We start from the raw sequence: 13,838 nt of genomic DNA, 5'->3' as shown, positions 1-13,838 counted from the left end.
TTGACATGTAAAATTATTAGGTAGTTTATTTTAAAAACTCAGCATAGTGTTTTACCCCGGGTTTAGGTTTCTCTGCTTCGAAATTTATGTTACTGAGCTCTAAACATGTTAGAGTTTGTCAGAGCTTTCACACAGCACTAAGTTATTATGTCATATGCCAGAGGTCTCTACCTTGATTTTATTGTATAAACTTTAGAAATATTTTAATGAACGATTAAATATTAAGAAGACATAATTTTTCTTGGAGTAATAACCCTTCTTTTCAGTGTTTGTCTCCTTAGATTGAGTGATAGCACTCAAAACTACAGCATATGCTATTTTACTTATTTAAAGCACATATCAGAATTGCAGTGAGAGCACAGAAAAAATGACTTCAAATTTAAATTTTATGATATGAGAAACATATTTAAATATCTAAAAGACAGCACCTTCTTTGAAATAATGATCTGTAGTTGTGATTAAAGTTATGGGAAGCTTCTTCCAGATGAATACAAACAATAGTAAACTATTTGTCAAAGATTTTCATTATTTTTCATTATATAGAAACTGATTTTGTTGCTTTTGGGGACAAAAATAAATGAAAAATAACATGCCAAGTATAATGCTTAACTAATTTAGATACATCTAATCTCTGAAGTAATGGTCACAAAATTATTCTAGTTAAATTTAAGATTTGTGTGTGTGTATGTACATATATACATACATATTCAGTTCTCATAGTTTATACATATAGAAGCCATTTAAAGCTATTTTTTTTTTTAGTCCAAAGTCTGTGCTCATAAACATTTTACCACATTGCAAGAAATCATTTTCCAAATGCCTGTATTGTAGTTAGTTAAGGTAACTGGTTTTAGTACAATATTTACCTTAAAAGAGTCTGAAATATTGTTTTTAAAAATTGTACTATTTATATTGCAACAAGGCCATATTAATATAAGTACTGTGAATTTAGAATTAACTGAGAAGTCTTAAACTTACTAACACTATATAAAAATGAACATTCAGAGAAATAATTATTACTGCTTTCAAGCTCATGTATTTATTTTTCATAGCTGGATATCAGGAATTGGGTCTTTTCAGATCGAAAGTCTAACCTGGATCCTTAATTCTCAAGTCCTATCTTTTCTGAGCTTCAGTTTACCTATTTATGAAATAAATGTAACTATGTTTGTTATGAGTTCTGTAAGCGGACGCATTTGTTGTAATCCTAATGGTGGATAAATAATTGTCCAAGGTTCAATTAAGCTCTCAGAAGGTGCATTTACTTTTTCAGGATATAAATGTACTATGGATCAGTAATTTACTAATTGATGCACTAATGACCCAAAGCATTTTATGATTCAACTAAAGTCAGAAAATTCTATCTAAGGAGATATTTACTGACAACATGTTGATTAAATATTTGTAAATGTTCATAAATGTTTTGCTAATAAATAATAAATGTTTTACATGTAAATAATTATGAATTGGAATTGTCATATACTGATTTTCATGATAGAAACTTGTATTACAAAATAAATTTCTAGAATGAAATAAAGAAAAATATCTAGGGAAGATAACCTCTATTGTTATTTTATAGAGAACATAGAAGATAGATTAAAATTCACACTTATTTCTACCTCTAAACCTATATCCCAGCCTATTCTATTTAATCTCTATCTACGATAGAGAAGTCATCCTCCTTCCTATCAGAGGCCAACCCTCCATCAGTAAACTTATCAACTAATCCTGTCCTTTTCAGATACTTAAACTCCTGTTTCTTATATGTTCAACATCATTCTATAAACTGTAGATTTCCTATGAAAAGAGTCTTTAATTCTTGCTTATTAAAATAAAAACAAAAAGAAAAAGCCTTTTCTTCTATTCTCTATGACCACTGACTCCCAGTTACTATCCAGTCCCTCTCTCTCATAGTCAATTTTCTTAAAGATTTGTCTCTATTTCCACACCTCTCAGTCACACCAGAAAGACTCTTTAGTACTCATATTGTTGAGCACTCATTACTCAATGGACCTAGCACATCTTAATCTTGACACTATAGTTTAGTGGTCATCTGTTTAGGCTTCCTGACAACATTTGACAGTGATGATTGTTTCTTCCATCATAAAGTCTTTTCCTTAGATTTCATGGCATGATATAAGCTGCTTTCTCAGTTCCTTTTTCAAGCTTATGTTGACAGTCCTCTGTATTTGGGCCTATACCCTTTTCTCATGCGAGATCCTTTGCCTAAGCAATTCCATTCATGTTCATTACTTCCATGGTTCCCATCTACATACATGATTTACAAATTTGTATTTCTAGATATAGACCTGAGTTCTGGAGTTGAGACTGTTATGCAACAATACAATTGACATTTCTGTTAGATGTCTCAAAAACATTTCAAATTTAACATGGCCAAGACCATACTCATGACATTCAAATCTGACCAGTCCTCTTTCAATGTCTCCTGCCTTGATGAATATTTTTTTTTTTTTTTTACTTAAGTCTTATTGGTAGCTTATACCCTCTATCTCATTTATCACTATTGATTTCACCTCCTGGAAATCCTAATAACCATTCACTACTCTACTATTTATTCTCATCATTGCTTTCCTAGGCTCCTTATTAGTCTACCTGAAATCTACCTTTCCTCTTCTCATATTTCCCTATTGCAGCAAAAGGAATCTTTCAGTAGAGAAAATCTGATTCTGTCCCCTGCTACAGCCGAAAGGTTTTCAGTGGATTTGCTTTTAAGAAAAAGATTAAAATTTTTAACATCGTCTATATACATCTTTAGATAGACTATCCCCAACCTACTTAAACATATTCATACTGAACCATTTTCCTTTCTAACATTTCTTCCTGATGAATGGTCTTTGCACTTGCTGTTCCTGCTTGCTGGATTGACACTCCCAAAACTTCTTCAAGTAAAGTCTTACTTATATTCATAAATCCAGCTCATTATCACTTCCTCAGGTAAGCTCTCCATGATTCCCTTTGATACTACTACTACTACTACTAATAATTCTTGTTGTTTACACTATCACAAACCCATATTTCTCATTTCTCTAGCAGTTATGATAGTTGTAATTTTAAACATATTTGTATGATTCTTTTAATAATGTCTGACTCTTCTCCTAAACTATAATTCCACGAAGACAGGAATTGTGACTGCTTTTTTTTAACTTGACATATTCCTGGTACCTATCACATTGTTTGGCATAGATCCATGATCAATAAATATTTGCTTCACATATGAATGAATAAAAATGGAACATCACTAGATGTTCATTACCCAATTCTTATAAATCTCTTCTATTTATTGGCATTCCCAATAGAGAAGAATTTTTAAAAAGTAAAAAGAAAATGGTGATATAAAATCTTACTAAGTTTTATAGCAGTGATAAGAAATTTATATCTTGATGAATTACTTCAAAAATTAAAACAAGGTTCTAGATTTATCAATATATTTATACTTATGTGATTTGCAATTAGCTATTATAATTAATGGTTTATTATAATAGGTTTATTACATTACAAAATCTTATATGTCAAATGTTTAATGTAAAAGTGATGATTTAAATTTTGATGACTGCTATTTAATTACTATTAAATTGGCAATAAGACTGGAGATAAGTAATTTTTTTCAAACTATTCTAATTACAACAGTCATAACATTTTCTTGGAAAGGAGATATAAGATTTGCACTCTTTCAAGTCATGAAAAGGAGATGGATGGATAATACAATGGGGAATGACTAATAAGCCATATAATTATTGAATTTTAAAGCTTAAACTTAAAAAAAGGTGAAAAACATTTACTCTAAATTTAATTTGAAATAAATGATCATATCGAATAAATAATCATCTAATTTATGCTTGAACATAATGCTAAGGATATTATATTAATTATACAAATAGTTATGCATTTATTTAATGTTTACTGTATACTTAGTGTTTTATTATATGTTTATAGACATTATTTATTTGCTATTATAACAAATGCAATGGTCTCTTTACAAGATAAACAATTTACATTGGAAATATTCTAATTATTATGAAGCTTTATTTTATACTTAATTGATATCTGCTGTCCTATATCATCTATTAAGGGTCATCTGTCTATCACACTATTAATCTAATAGATTTGACCAATGACAAGCTTTCAAATACTTGATGAACACTATGTTATTCCTTATTTGAAAATATTGTTTTAAACCTAAAAATAACTTGCTTACTCAATCACTTTCCCCAAGATATGATTTCCATATAGCTCAAAATACTAGCAATTCTTCAATGAACATAATCTAATTCATCAATGTTTTCTCAACTGATATGGACTATATATATTATATACGTATAATATGTATATTTTAAATGAAATTGGTGTCCGAATAATTTTTATTACATGAATTACAACAATGCTTTATACTAAACTTAAGGTCAAATAAATATTTAAAATATTTTTAAATGAAACACTATTAATTTAGAAGTCCTCATGAGTCCTATGAAATTGATTTTAAAGTAAATGTTGGATTTTATATTTGTGATTCATCAATTTCATTCTTCAGTTTTTCATATCGCTCACATGTCTGAAATATTTTGAATCACTACCTATCATCCATCTTAGAATCTTTTCTACTAGTTTTGAGTTTTTTGGAAGTTTGAGAAGCAGGCCTTTAATTCTTCATTCACATTACTGGTAAAACATTGAGAAAAGTACATGAGCAAGTTTAGAGTACTGAAATTTGCATTTAAATTCTACACCCTTTAGAGATAGCTCATTAGTTAACACTCTAGATTTTTTTTTAATCGCCTATGAGTATTATTTACTATACTGTCACACAGCCAGGTTTTTCCATATAGCTTTTCAGTACTTTGTAAAAGGTATTATTATCAAACTCAAAATATATGTGTGATCCGATATTCATCTTTTCATGAATAGCCAATGGTATTAAAAAAGAATATGAGGTTCTGGTCAAGATGACGGGGTAGGTAAATGCTGTGCTTGCCTCCTCCAGTGTTGGCATTTAAATTACAACTAAATTAAAGAAAAATCAACCTGGAGAAATATCTGAAGATTAGCTGAACATAATTCCTATAAATAAGGCTGTAAAGAAGAGGCCAAATTGAGACTGGTAGGAGGGGCAGAGAAAGAAAACAGGCTGGCCCTGCACTCATGTGTAGCAGTTGAGCATCGGGAGGGATATCTAGGCTACAGAGTTCCCCTTGGAGGAGTGAGGGCTCTAGCCTCACAACAGAGCTTCCCAGCCCAGGGTTTCAGGTCTAGCAAGAGGAGTCCCCAGAAAATCTAGCTGTAAAAATCATTAGAGAGTCCATCCATTTGGGTGAGATGGAAGGCTGCTGGAAACCCAGATGTCCTCTTAAAAGGCCTGCCCACAGACTCATTTCCTCGCAGTCACTCACTGTGGACTCCCGTGAAGGGACAGAAGCTCTAGAGGTGCCAGTGACATATATGGAAAGACTGAGTTGTCTGCCTTCAGGATGAGGGCTGGTGGGACAGCTGCCATTATCCCTGTGTTGAGCTTTCCTTCTGTGCAGCCTATAGGCAGGTGACATCTTGCCTGTGTTGAGCCCTCCCCACAACACAGCCAAATCTGAATCTGTATTAACCTGGTGAAATCTATTCACTCTACCCTAGTGAGTCCCTGGGTCCTGCCTCCGCAACTTGCAAATTTCTGGAGGCATTTTCCTGGCTGAGAAACAAGCTCCACATACCCATCTAGTCAGGAGGCTCTGTTAGTAGCAATCAATAAGCCTCAGTACCCACACCCCTGGAGACAATCCAGATGGTGGGTAAACAGCCCCGGCCTGAGCTGCAGTATTTTTTGAACAAATCTCAGGGAACTGCAAGCCTGAGGTGGGTGGCGGCTAGCCCTGGTATGATCTGAGACATTTCCTAATGGCCATAGGCTCAGCACTGGCACCAAAAACTCCTCAAACCATAAAACTCCTAAAAAAAACATAGGCAGTAACCTCTCTGACATTGCTGTTAGTAATATATATATTTTTTGAATATGTCTCTTTGGGCAAGGGAAACAAAGGAAAAAATAAACAAATGAAACTACGTCAAACTAAAAAATTTTTGAATAGCAAAGGAAATCATCCACAAAACGAAAAGACATCCTACTAAATGGGAGAAGATATTTACCAATGATACATCTGATGATGGGTTAATATTCAAGATTTATAAAGAATTCATAGCACTCAACACCAAAAAAATCAAACAATCCAATTAAGAAATAGACAGAGGACCTTAATAGGCATTTCTCCAAAGAGGACATACATATGGCTAAGAGACATATGAAAAGATGATCAATGTCAGTTATTATCAGAAAAATGAAAATGATAACAATGAGATATCACCTCACGCCTGCCAGAATAGGTATCATCAATAAATCAAAAAACAAGTGTTGGCGAAGATGTGGAGAAAAGGGCCCCCTGGTGCACTGCTGGTGACATTGTAATTGGTACAGCCACTGTGGAAAATAGCGTGAAGGTTTCTCAAAAAGTTAAAAATAGAACTACCTTATGACCCAGCAATTGCACTTCTGGGTATTTATCCAAAAACAAACAAACAAACAAACAAACAAAAAAAAAACACCCCCAAAACACTAGTTCATAAAGATCTATGCACCACTATGTTCACTTCAGCACTATTTAGAATAGTCAAGATAAAGAAGCAATCAATAGACGACTGGATAAAGAAGAGGTGGAACATATATACAATGGAATATTACTCAGCCATTAAAAAATGTAATCTTACCATTTGCAATAATATGGATGGACCTAGAGGGTATTATGCTAAATGAAATAAGTCAGACAAAGACAAATATCACTTATATGTGGAATTTAAAGAACAAAATACATGAACAAACAAAATCAAAACAAACTCATAGATATAGAGAACAAACTGGTAATTGCCAGATGGGAGGGGGTTTGGGGTCTAGGTGAAAAAGGTGAAGGAATTAAGAAGTACAAATTGGTAGTTACAAAATAGTTAAGGGAATGTGAAGTACAGCATGTGGAATATAGTAAACGATCTTGTTAATAGCCATGTATAGTGCCAGGTGTGTACTAGACTAATTGGGGGGATAACTCTGTAAATTATAAAAATGTCTACCCACTATGCTGTGAAAGTAATATAATATTTAATATCAACTTTAATTGAAAAATGAAAATTATAAAAAGAAAATGAACTGCTTATTTTTTTTACTATTCACAACATGGCTGATTTATAATCTATTTAATTTTATCAGAGAATAAAATCAATGTTAGTGTTCTGTCAGAATATTTTTTTACTGATTTTGAATATGCCATTCTCTAACTCTATAACATCTCTATTTTTCATGTTTTGTACATATTATTTATAGTAACTCACATATCACCTCAGGAAAGGCATTCATTCCCCTGTAGGATATCATTCATTTGGACTGAGAAATTTGAACTTATTAAAAGTATCTATCACAAGTTTCAATTATCTTAAGATTTATTCCCCTATCATTCTCACTTTAAAGATTTTTTTGCACACAGTTATTGAAGAGTTGTGGCACACATTTAATAAACACTAGGTCTATCTCCACCTATTCAACTACTTAAACCGTAATATCCTTCTGTTACTATTCATAAGCATAAACGGTTTATAGACTTAAAATTTCTTGACGGTTTTCTCAAATATCATTTTATATCATTTGGTCTTCAAATAATGTTTTAGTGTAAACATTCTAGGTTTGCTTGGGGAAAAGCAGGCATTGAAGAAATGCTAAAGGAGGAAGACAGGGTGAAGCAGGGATGGAAAAGGATGGAAGTAAGGAAAAGCAGAAGGAAAAAAAGAAGGAAGAATGTATTCAAGTCTTGCATCTTCAATTAATAATATATAACATGACTTTGGGCAAGTAATCAAACCTTCATCATTTTAAATTTCTACTCATATGTACAAAGAATGAATTAAGATTAGTATTGGTAATATAAGGGCCCATCTAAACCTGAAATTTTAATACTAAAAATTATTAAGACCTTATTGTATGATTATTCTATGCTTGCTACTGTAGGAATATAAATGTTTTCTTCTAAAGACTTGATATCTAAAGACTTTAAAGGTTCAACAGAACTTTTCAATAAATATAGCACATATTATTACTATTCACAGGAGAAACTAAAACGTAGAGTACAGAGGCAAAGAAAAATGACCAAATTTTCAAATTAATTACAAATTACTAAATTTCTCAAAGTCAAGTTTTGATGTATTTCTTTCAAAGAAACATGGGTATGTTTTAATATGTCACTGTTATAAGTTAATATTTTAGTTTCAATTACATACACGTAACACAATATCCATTACTTTTCAAATATATCACAAGATATGAATAAATCTTCAGGTAGAACCAATGAAATTGTTGTTAAAGTAACTTTAATTCAGATATTAAGACCACATGATAATTCTGGAAAATTTTAAAAGAACAAAAATTATAATAAAGACATTCAAATTCCAATAAGGCAACCACTATTGGAACTCCCTTAACATTCTTATATATTTACTTTAACACTTATGTGCAAGGTATTTGTGAGCCCATTGAAAGAATGGTATTAATTTGATTACAGCTTAGTACATGATAAGGCAACTAACGATCCAGTTAAGACTAGTACTAAAAATATTTTACTACTACTATTACCACTACTATTTAACACTTATATAGTGCTTATCATGCACTAAATACTTTCCAATGGTTAATTTAATTAATCTTTATGAACACTTTGTGAGGTAAATACTAATATTATCTCCATTTTATAGATAAGAAAATTGACACAGACAGATTAAGCCAGCAGTTCCCAAATTTTTTGGTACCAGGGACCAGTGCTCCTATGATCATCTGAGGTGGAGCTGAGGAAGTGATGCTAGCTCTGGGGAGCGGCTGCAAAGACAGATAAGTTTTGCTCGCTGGCCTGCCACTCACCTCCTGCTGTGCAGCCTGCTCCTAACAGGCTAGGGACTGGTACAGGTCAGTGGCCCGGGGTTTAGGGAACCCTGGATTGAGCAATTTTGCCTAAGGTCATAAAGTTAAAATGCAGGATTCCAATACAGGCAGGTTGTCTCCAGAATCAATGTAATATGAATATAACTATTTTTCCTTTAAAATAATTAGCCCACTACTTCAATATTGTTCTAGAAGAATTCATAATTTCTCCCCTGATTTGAAATGGTTCCTTCACTCCGTACTCTAACAATTTAGTACAGGATCATGTCTTGCATTTAGTTGCTATGTCTATTAATCTCCTTGAATCTGGAATAGAATTAGAACCTCTGCTCTCTAAATGACTAGTTGAGTTCACCTGTAAAACACTCTAGGTCTGGTCCTTTATCGTGAGAGAGTTCTTTGATAATTTTTTTATTGGAGGAGGGGCATTGGCCAAAGTTTTCTACTTTTTATTTGATTGGATTAGCTAAAGATTTGCCTCTTTTGTTGATAGTTTCTAAGAACAAGAATTTATTAATTTAACCTATTTTTTTCTTTACCTTATTACATTCCCCTTTTATTCTTATAATTATCTTCCTTATTATCTTTTTCTGTTAAAATTGATTGTACTTTTCCTAGCTTTATGAGATGTAATTAAATATATTGATTTCTAGTCTTTCATTTTTATTGATATGAATTTTTAAGACTGTGAATTACTCCTTTAAATTTTCTTTATAGATTCAAATATGTAGTATTTTCACTACCACTACTTTAAAAATTCTGTAATTTATGTCTGTATTTCTCTGTCCTCCCAAGAGTCATTTAATAAAAGGCTTTCTTAATTTCAGGTGGTAAGCCATTTTTATTTTTGTTTTTTTCTAGTTTTATTATATTTAGATCAGAAAAATTTATTTGTAATATATCCCTTCAATAGAACTTGTGTTTTCTTTGAGACTTAATGATTTATTTTAGTCAATATTCATGTGTACTTGATGTTGTATTATCACTGTCATGTTTGATATATATATAATATATATAATGTATTTTATTGTTTATGGTATTTCTTATTGTGTGAATGTTGTTATATTTACTGTGTTTTTCCCTGTGGTTCATCTTTGCTATTTTTTTCTTTTGATATTTATAAGGTTTGTACTTTTATCATAGTTGTTAGGCTTATATTTATACTTTTTATAGTGACTTTACTGCCCACTTTTTCCATTTAACTTTTTACCTTATATTTTTTCAGTTTTAAATAAAATCTGTGAATTTTACTTATTCCCTACATTACAGTTATTGATATTCTACTTTCGTTTTAGAACATATGATTTTATATTAATATTTAATTCATATTTTTACTTTGTTTTAGTATCAATTCTACAACTAAATATATTAAATGATCACTCAATGATTAATTTAATTTTGTGTGTTGCTCTTGAGAAGTCTGATAGTAATTTGAATTTTTTACCATTAAGAGTAACTTGACTTTTTACTTTGAAGATTTTTTTCTTTAAGTCTAATAATTTTATTAAGCTATAGATTAGAGCTTATTATTCTGGATCAGCTTTTTTAGGAACACTAAATATATTTTTCTTTTATTTCCAGAAAGTTTCCTTAGATTATAGCTTTAAATAATTACATCGTTGTGACTTTTATCTTTTTCATAGACTTCAAATATGTATACCTATATTTCTACCTTTTTTCCATTTTGATTCTTTCACTCTGAACCCTTTATGTCTTTCATTATTACTTTTTTTTCTTCAATGTAATTTAATCTATTTTCCTTTGAGCAACCTCTAATTTGTCTTATAATTTTTGTCTTTTGTTTTCAATATATATCAAGAGATTATTGCATTTCTTTGTCATTTTGGCTATTTCAATGATTAGCTTTTAAATTTCTGATTATTTGTTTTTCTTTAAAAAAAACTTCAAATGCTTATTTGAGACATTTAATTCAGTGTGGAGTGTTATGTTACAATTTTATGTTGGTTGGTGGTTGTCTACGTGAAGAGAACTTTGATCAACATTCAGAATATATTGACTCATATTTTTTTTTCTTGTTAGAGTAGTTTTGAATGAAATTTGTCCAATTATTTTTCTATTCCTGGATAAACTGTACACAAATTTTCTAGTTCAATAGGTACTTTGTCAGTAATAACATTCTTTAATGGAGGATGCTTGTGGGTGAAGTGGCCATGAGTTGGTCCATGTTGTGTCTATTTAGTATTTTCATAATTTTTAATTTTCCTCTGTTATTGTCCTCTTCACCTTCATCACCACGACTCTAAGGAGCACATATCTTCTCTATTTTCTCCTTCTCCTACAGAAGTAATGATTTTCTTTTACGTCTTTTCGCATAGCCAGTGTTGTGGATCACAAAGCCCCAGATTGGTGTTCAGTACATTAGTACATGACATTAAACTTTGTCTTTCTGAGGGTTTTTTTTTGCTCTACTTCATACATGTTCTCTGCTTCCTTCTCTTTCTTATGAAGTCACTTACACTTCTCCTTCTCTCTCTTCTCACCTATAGACTTGCAATTTTAGTTAGGACTCCAGTGTTATTTCTGTTGGGATTTGATAATTCTACCAAATATACAATTAATAAAATTTGGAGGGGGGGGTGTCACCTGGTAAAGCTATAATTTTTATGAGTTTGCTTTACTGAAAATAATTTCTGGCTCATGGAAGGCACCCTTCCTTAATTTAGAGTAGTATGTTAAATTTTCCTCTATTGTTAGGTGTATTTGGTCATATCATTTGAGATCTAAAAATGAGAATGTAGATGTTTATGTTTGCTTCAATATCTTAAGTGAATAAAAATCTCAAATTTTTCTAAACTTTCTATAATGAATAATTTGTTAAAATGTCTTTCAAGCTCAGTAGAGACATAAGAAGAGAAATATTTTGGTAGGACTCAAACATAGAAAGTCATTGAACATTGTTAAGTACCCATAAAGTTAAACATTTTCTAAGCTTTAGCAGTTAAAAATGTGGGAAAAGGAATTTTCTAACTGGGATTTCCAGTGAAATGTGTGAATTTGTCAGATAAGTTAAACCATATGAGTTCATTTAGCTCACTTTGGAAGATGGGCCAGTGTAAAAATAAAACATAACAGAAAAACTTTTATATACTGCATCACTGGCTAATAAAATTGTCATCTATAAACACAGGGAAGTAAAACTAAGATTAAAAATAAATTTAAAGATTAAACTTTAAAAGCAATATACAGATACATTCTAGTTTTTCAATGGTCAAATTATATAAAATCAACCTATTCTCTTCTTCCAAGTAAAAGAAATGCCCCAAATGGCTTACATGTCAACATAAAAGAAATTCCAGGGCTGACAGTCCCATGGCTGTGAAAGCTTCCAGTGTTAGGAATCAGATTCATTTTCTCTTGTGCTTTGCTCTTCTCAGTACATGGTTTCTCACTCACGGTTTAAGGTGGCTCTTTGAGCTCCAGTCATTCTATTGGCATTCCAAAGAGGAGGAATGAGGAGGATCAGAGTTAGGACATGAATCCTCCCTTTAAAAACATTTCTCAGAAGCTTCACATGATACTTCTATTTAATTCTCATTGGTTAGAACTTAGTCATATGGCCATACTAGCTCAAGAGAGAAGCCAGGAAATGCATATTGTGGGCAGTCTGCATTTGGCTATATTTCTGGAGTTATATTACTAGGAAAAGAGGGAATAGATATTTAAGGATATTAGCAGTGTTTTCCCCATTTCCCCATAGGTAACCATTTTTTCGAGATTGATGCAAGTCCTTTTAGACTCTCTTATTTTTATGTATACACATGCATATATTTTTTCCAAAGTTTGATCAAACTTATAATATAATATAATTAATATAATAATCTTAAAGTAATATATACACACAGCTATTCAGTCTTTCTAAAGGATGCACAGTAACAACTATTGTCACCTTTTTCAATACATAGATAGCAGATTGTAGGTACTCAATAAGTATTTATTGATTATGATGGTACTCTGATAAATTTAATCATTTCCTCTTGAAGTATTTTTAAATTGTTTCCTTTTCTTGCCTATAATTATCAGTTGATCTCAAAATTTAGATTACATTCAATTAAAAAGTATTCCTGAAGCTCACCACACTGATATTTCTAGAAATTAGTATTTTTCATTATTTCAATAGATGTTTTATCTCTGACACAACCATAGTAACAAAAACAGTATTATTAGCTTAGTTTCTATGTTGTCATTCTTAGTCTTATCTCTAAGACTCTTGCCAGAAACCACATGCCAGCCCTTCTAGCTCTCTCTTCACAAGCTGCCTCTACCCTCCACCATACCCATTCATATAATGATCAAATTTTAATGTTCTTCTAGGTACAATTTAGTTTTCACTGGTCTCCTAATTTTAGCTTGTCTATTTCAGCCTAAATATATACTTATAATATGTATATTTATAATATAATATTTAAAATATAATATTTTCCCTTTCTTTGTATTTTTGTCTGAGTTCATGACAAAGCTTACTAAGATCTGAGGCTCAGAGAAGGTGTGTAGCTGGCCTAAGGTTAAAGGCAAACAAATTGTGGAGTTGGCCATCGCCACCATATTGGGCTTGCCAAATCCGATAATCTTTTTTGCTTTTATGGTTTCTTTATAATCTCATTCTCCTAACTATGTACTAGTATTTATCTATTATTTTTCTTTTGGGGTGTGTGTGCTTTTTAATTCTTACCCTTATTTTTCTGACTTCTGATTTTCCCCTAAACCATACTCACACTGGGGACGTAGTTAGGAGAGAGATTAACGGATATGGTGTTGGGTGTTATACGTGTAAGAATAAGCATAGAAGGCTTTATAGGTAATTATAAGAATATTAATAATTCTCATGCTGAAAAAGGTAGGGAAA

The 13,838-nt window shown here is 31.4% G+C and overlaps 1 protein-coding gene across 2 annotated transcripts in view; it reads right to left on the bottom strand.

Annotated features, from left to right (window-relative positions):
- The window catches only part of GRID2 (glutamate ionotropic receptor delta type subunit 2), a 1,244,993-nt gene that overhangs the window by 261,626 nt on the left and 969,529 nt on the right, over positions 1-13,838 (bottom strand). The window lies entirely within an intron of this gene.

The sequence above is a fragment of the Pteropus alecto genome, unplaced genomic scaffold, assembly GCF_000325575.1.
Source record: "Pteropus alecto unplaced genomic scaffold, ASM32557v1 scaffold63, whole genome shotgun sequence".
Lineage (NCBI taxonomy): Eukaryota > Metazoa > Chordata > Mammalia > Chiroptera > Pteropodidae > Pteropus > Pteropus alecto.
The sequence above is the reverse complement of the archived record's forward strand: the minus strand, read 5'-3'. Positions and strand labels throughout refer to the sequence as shown.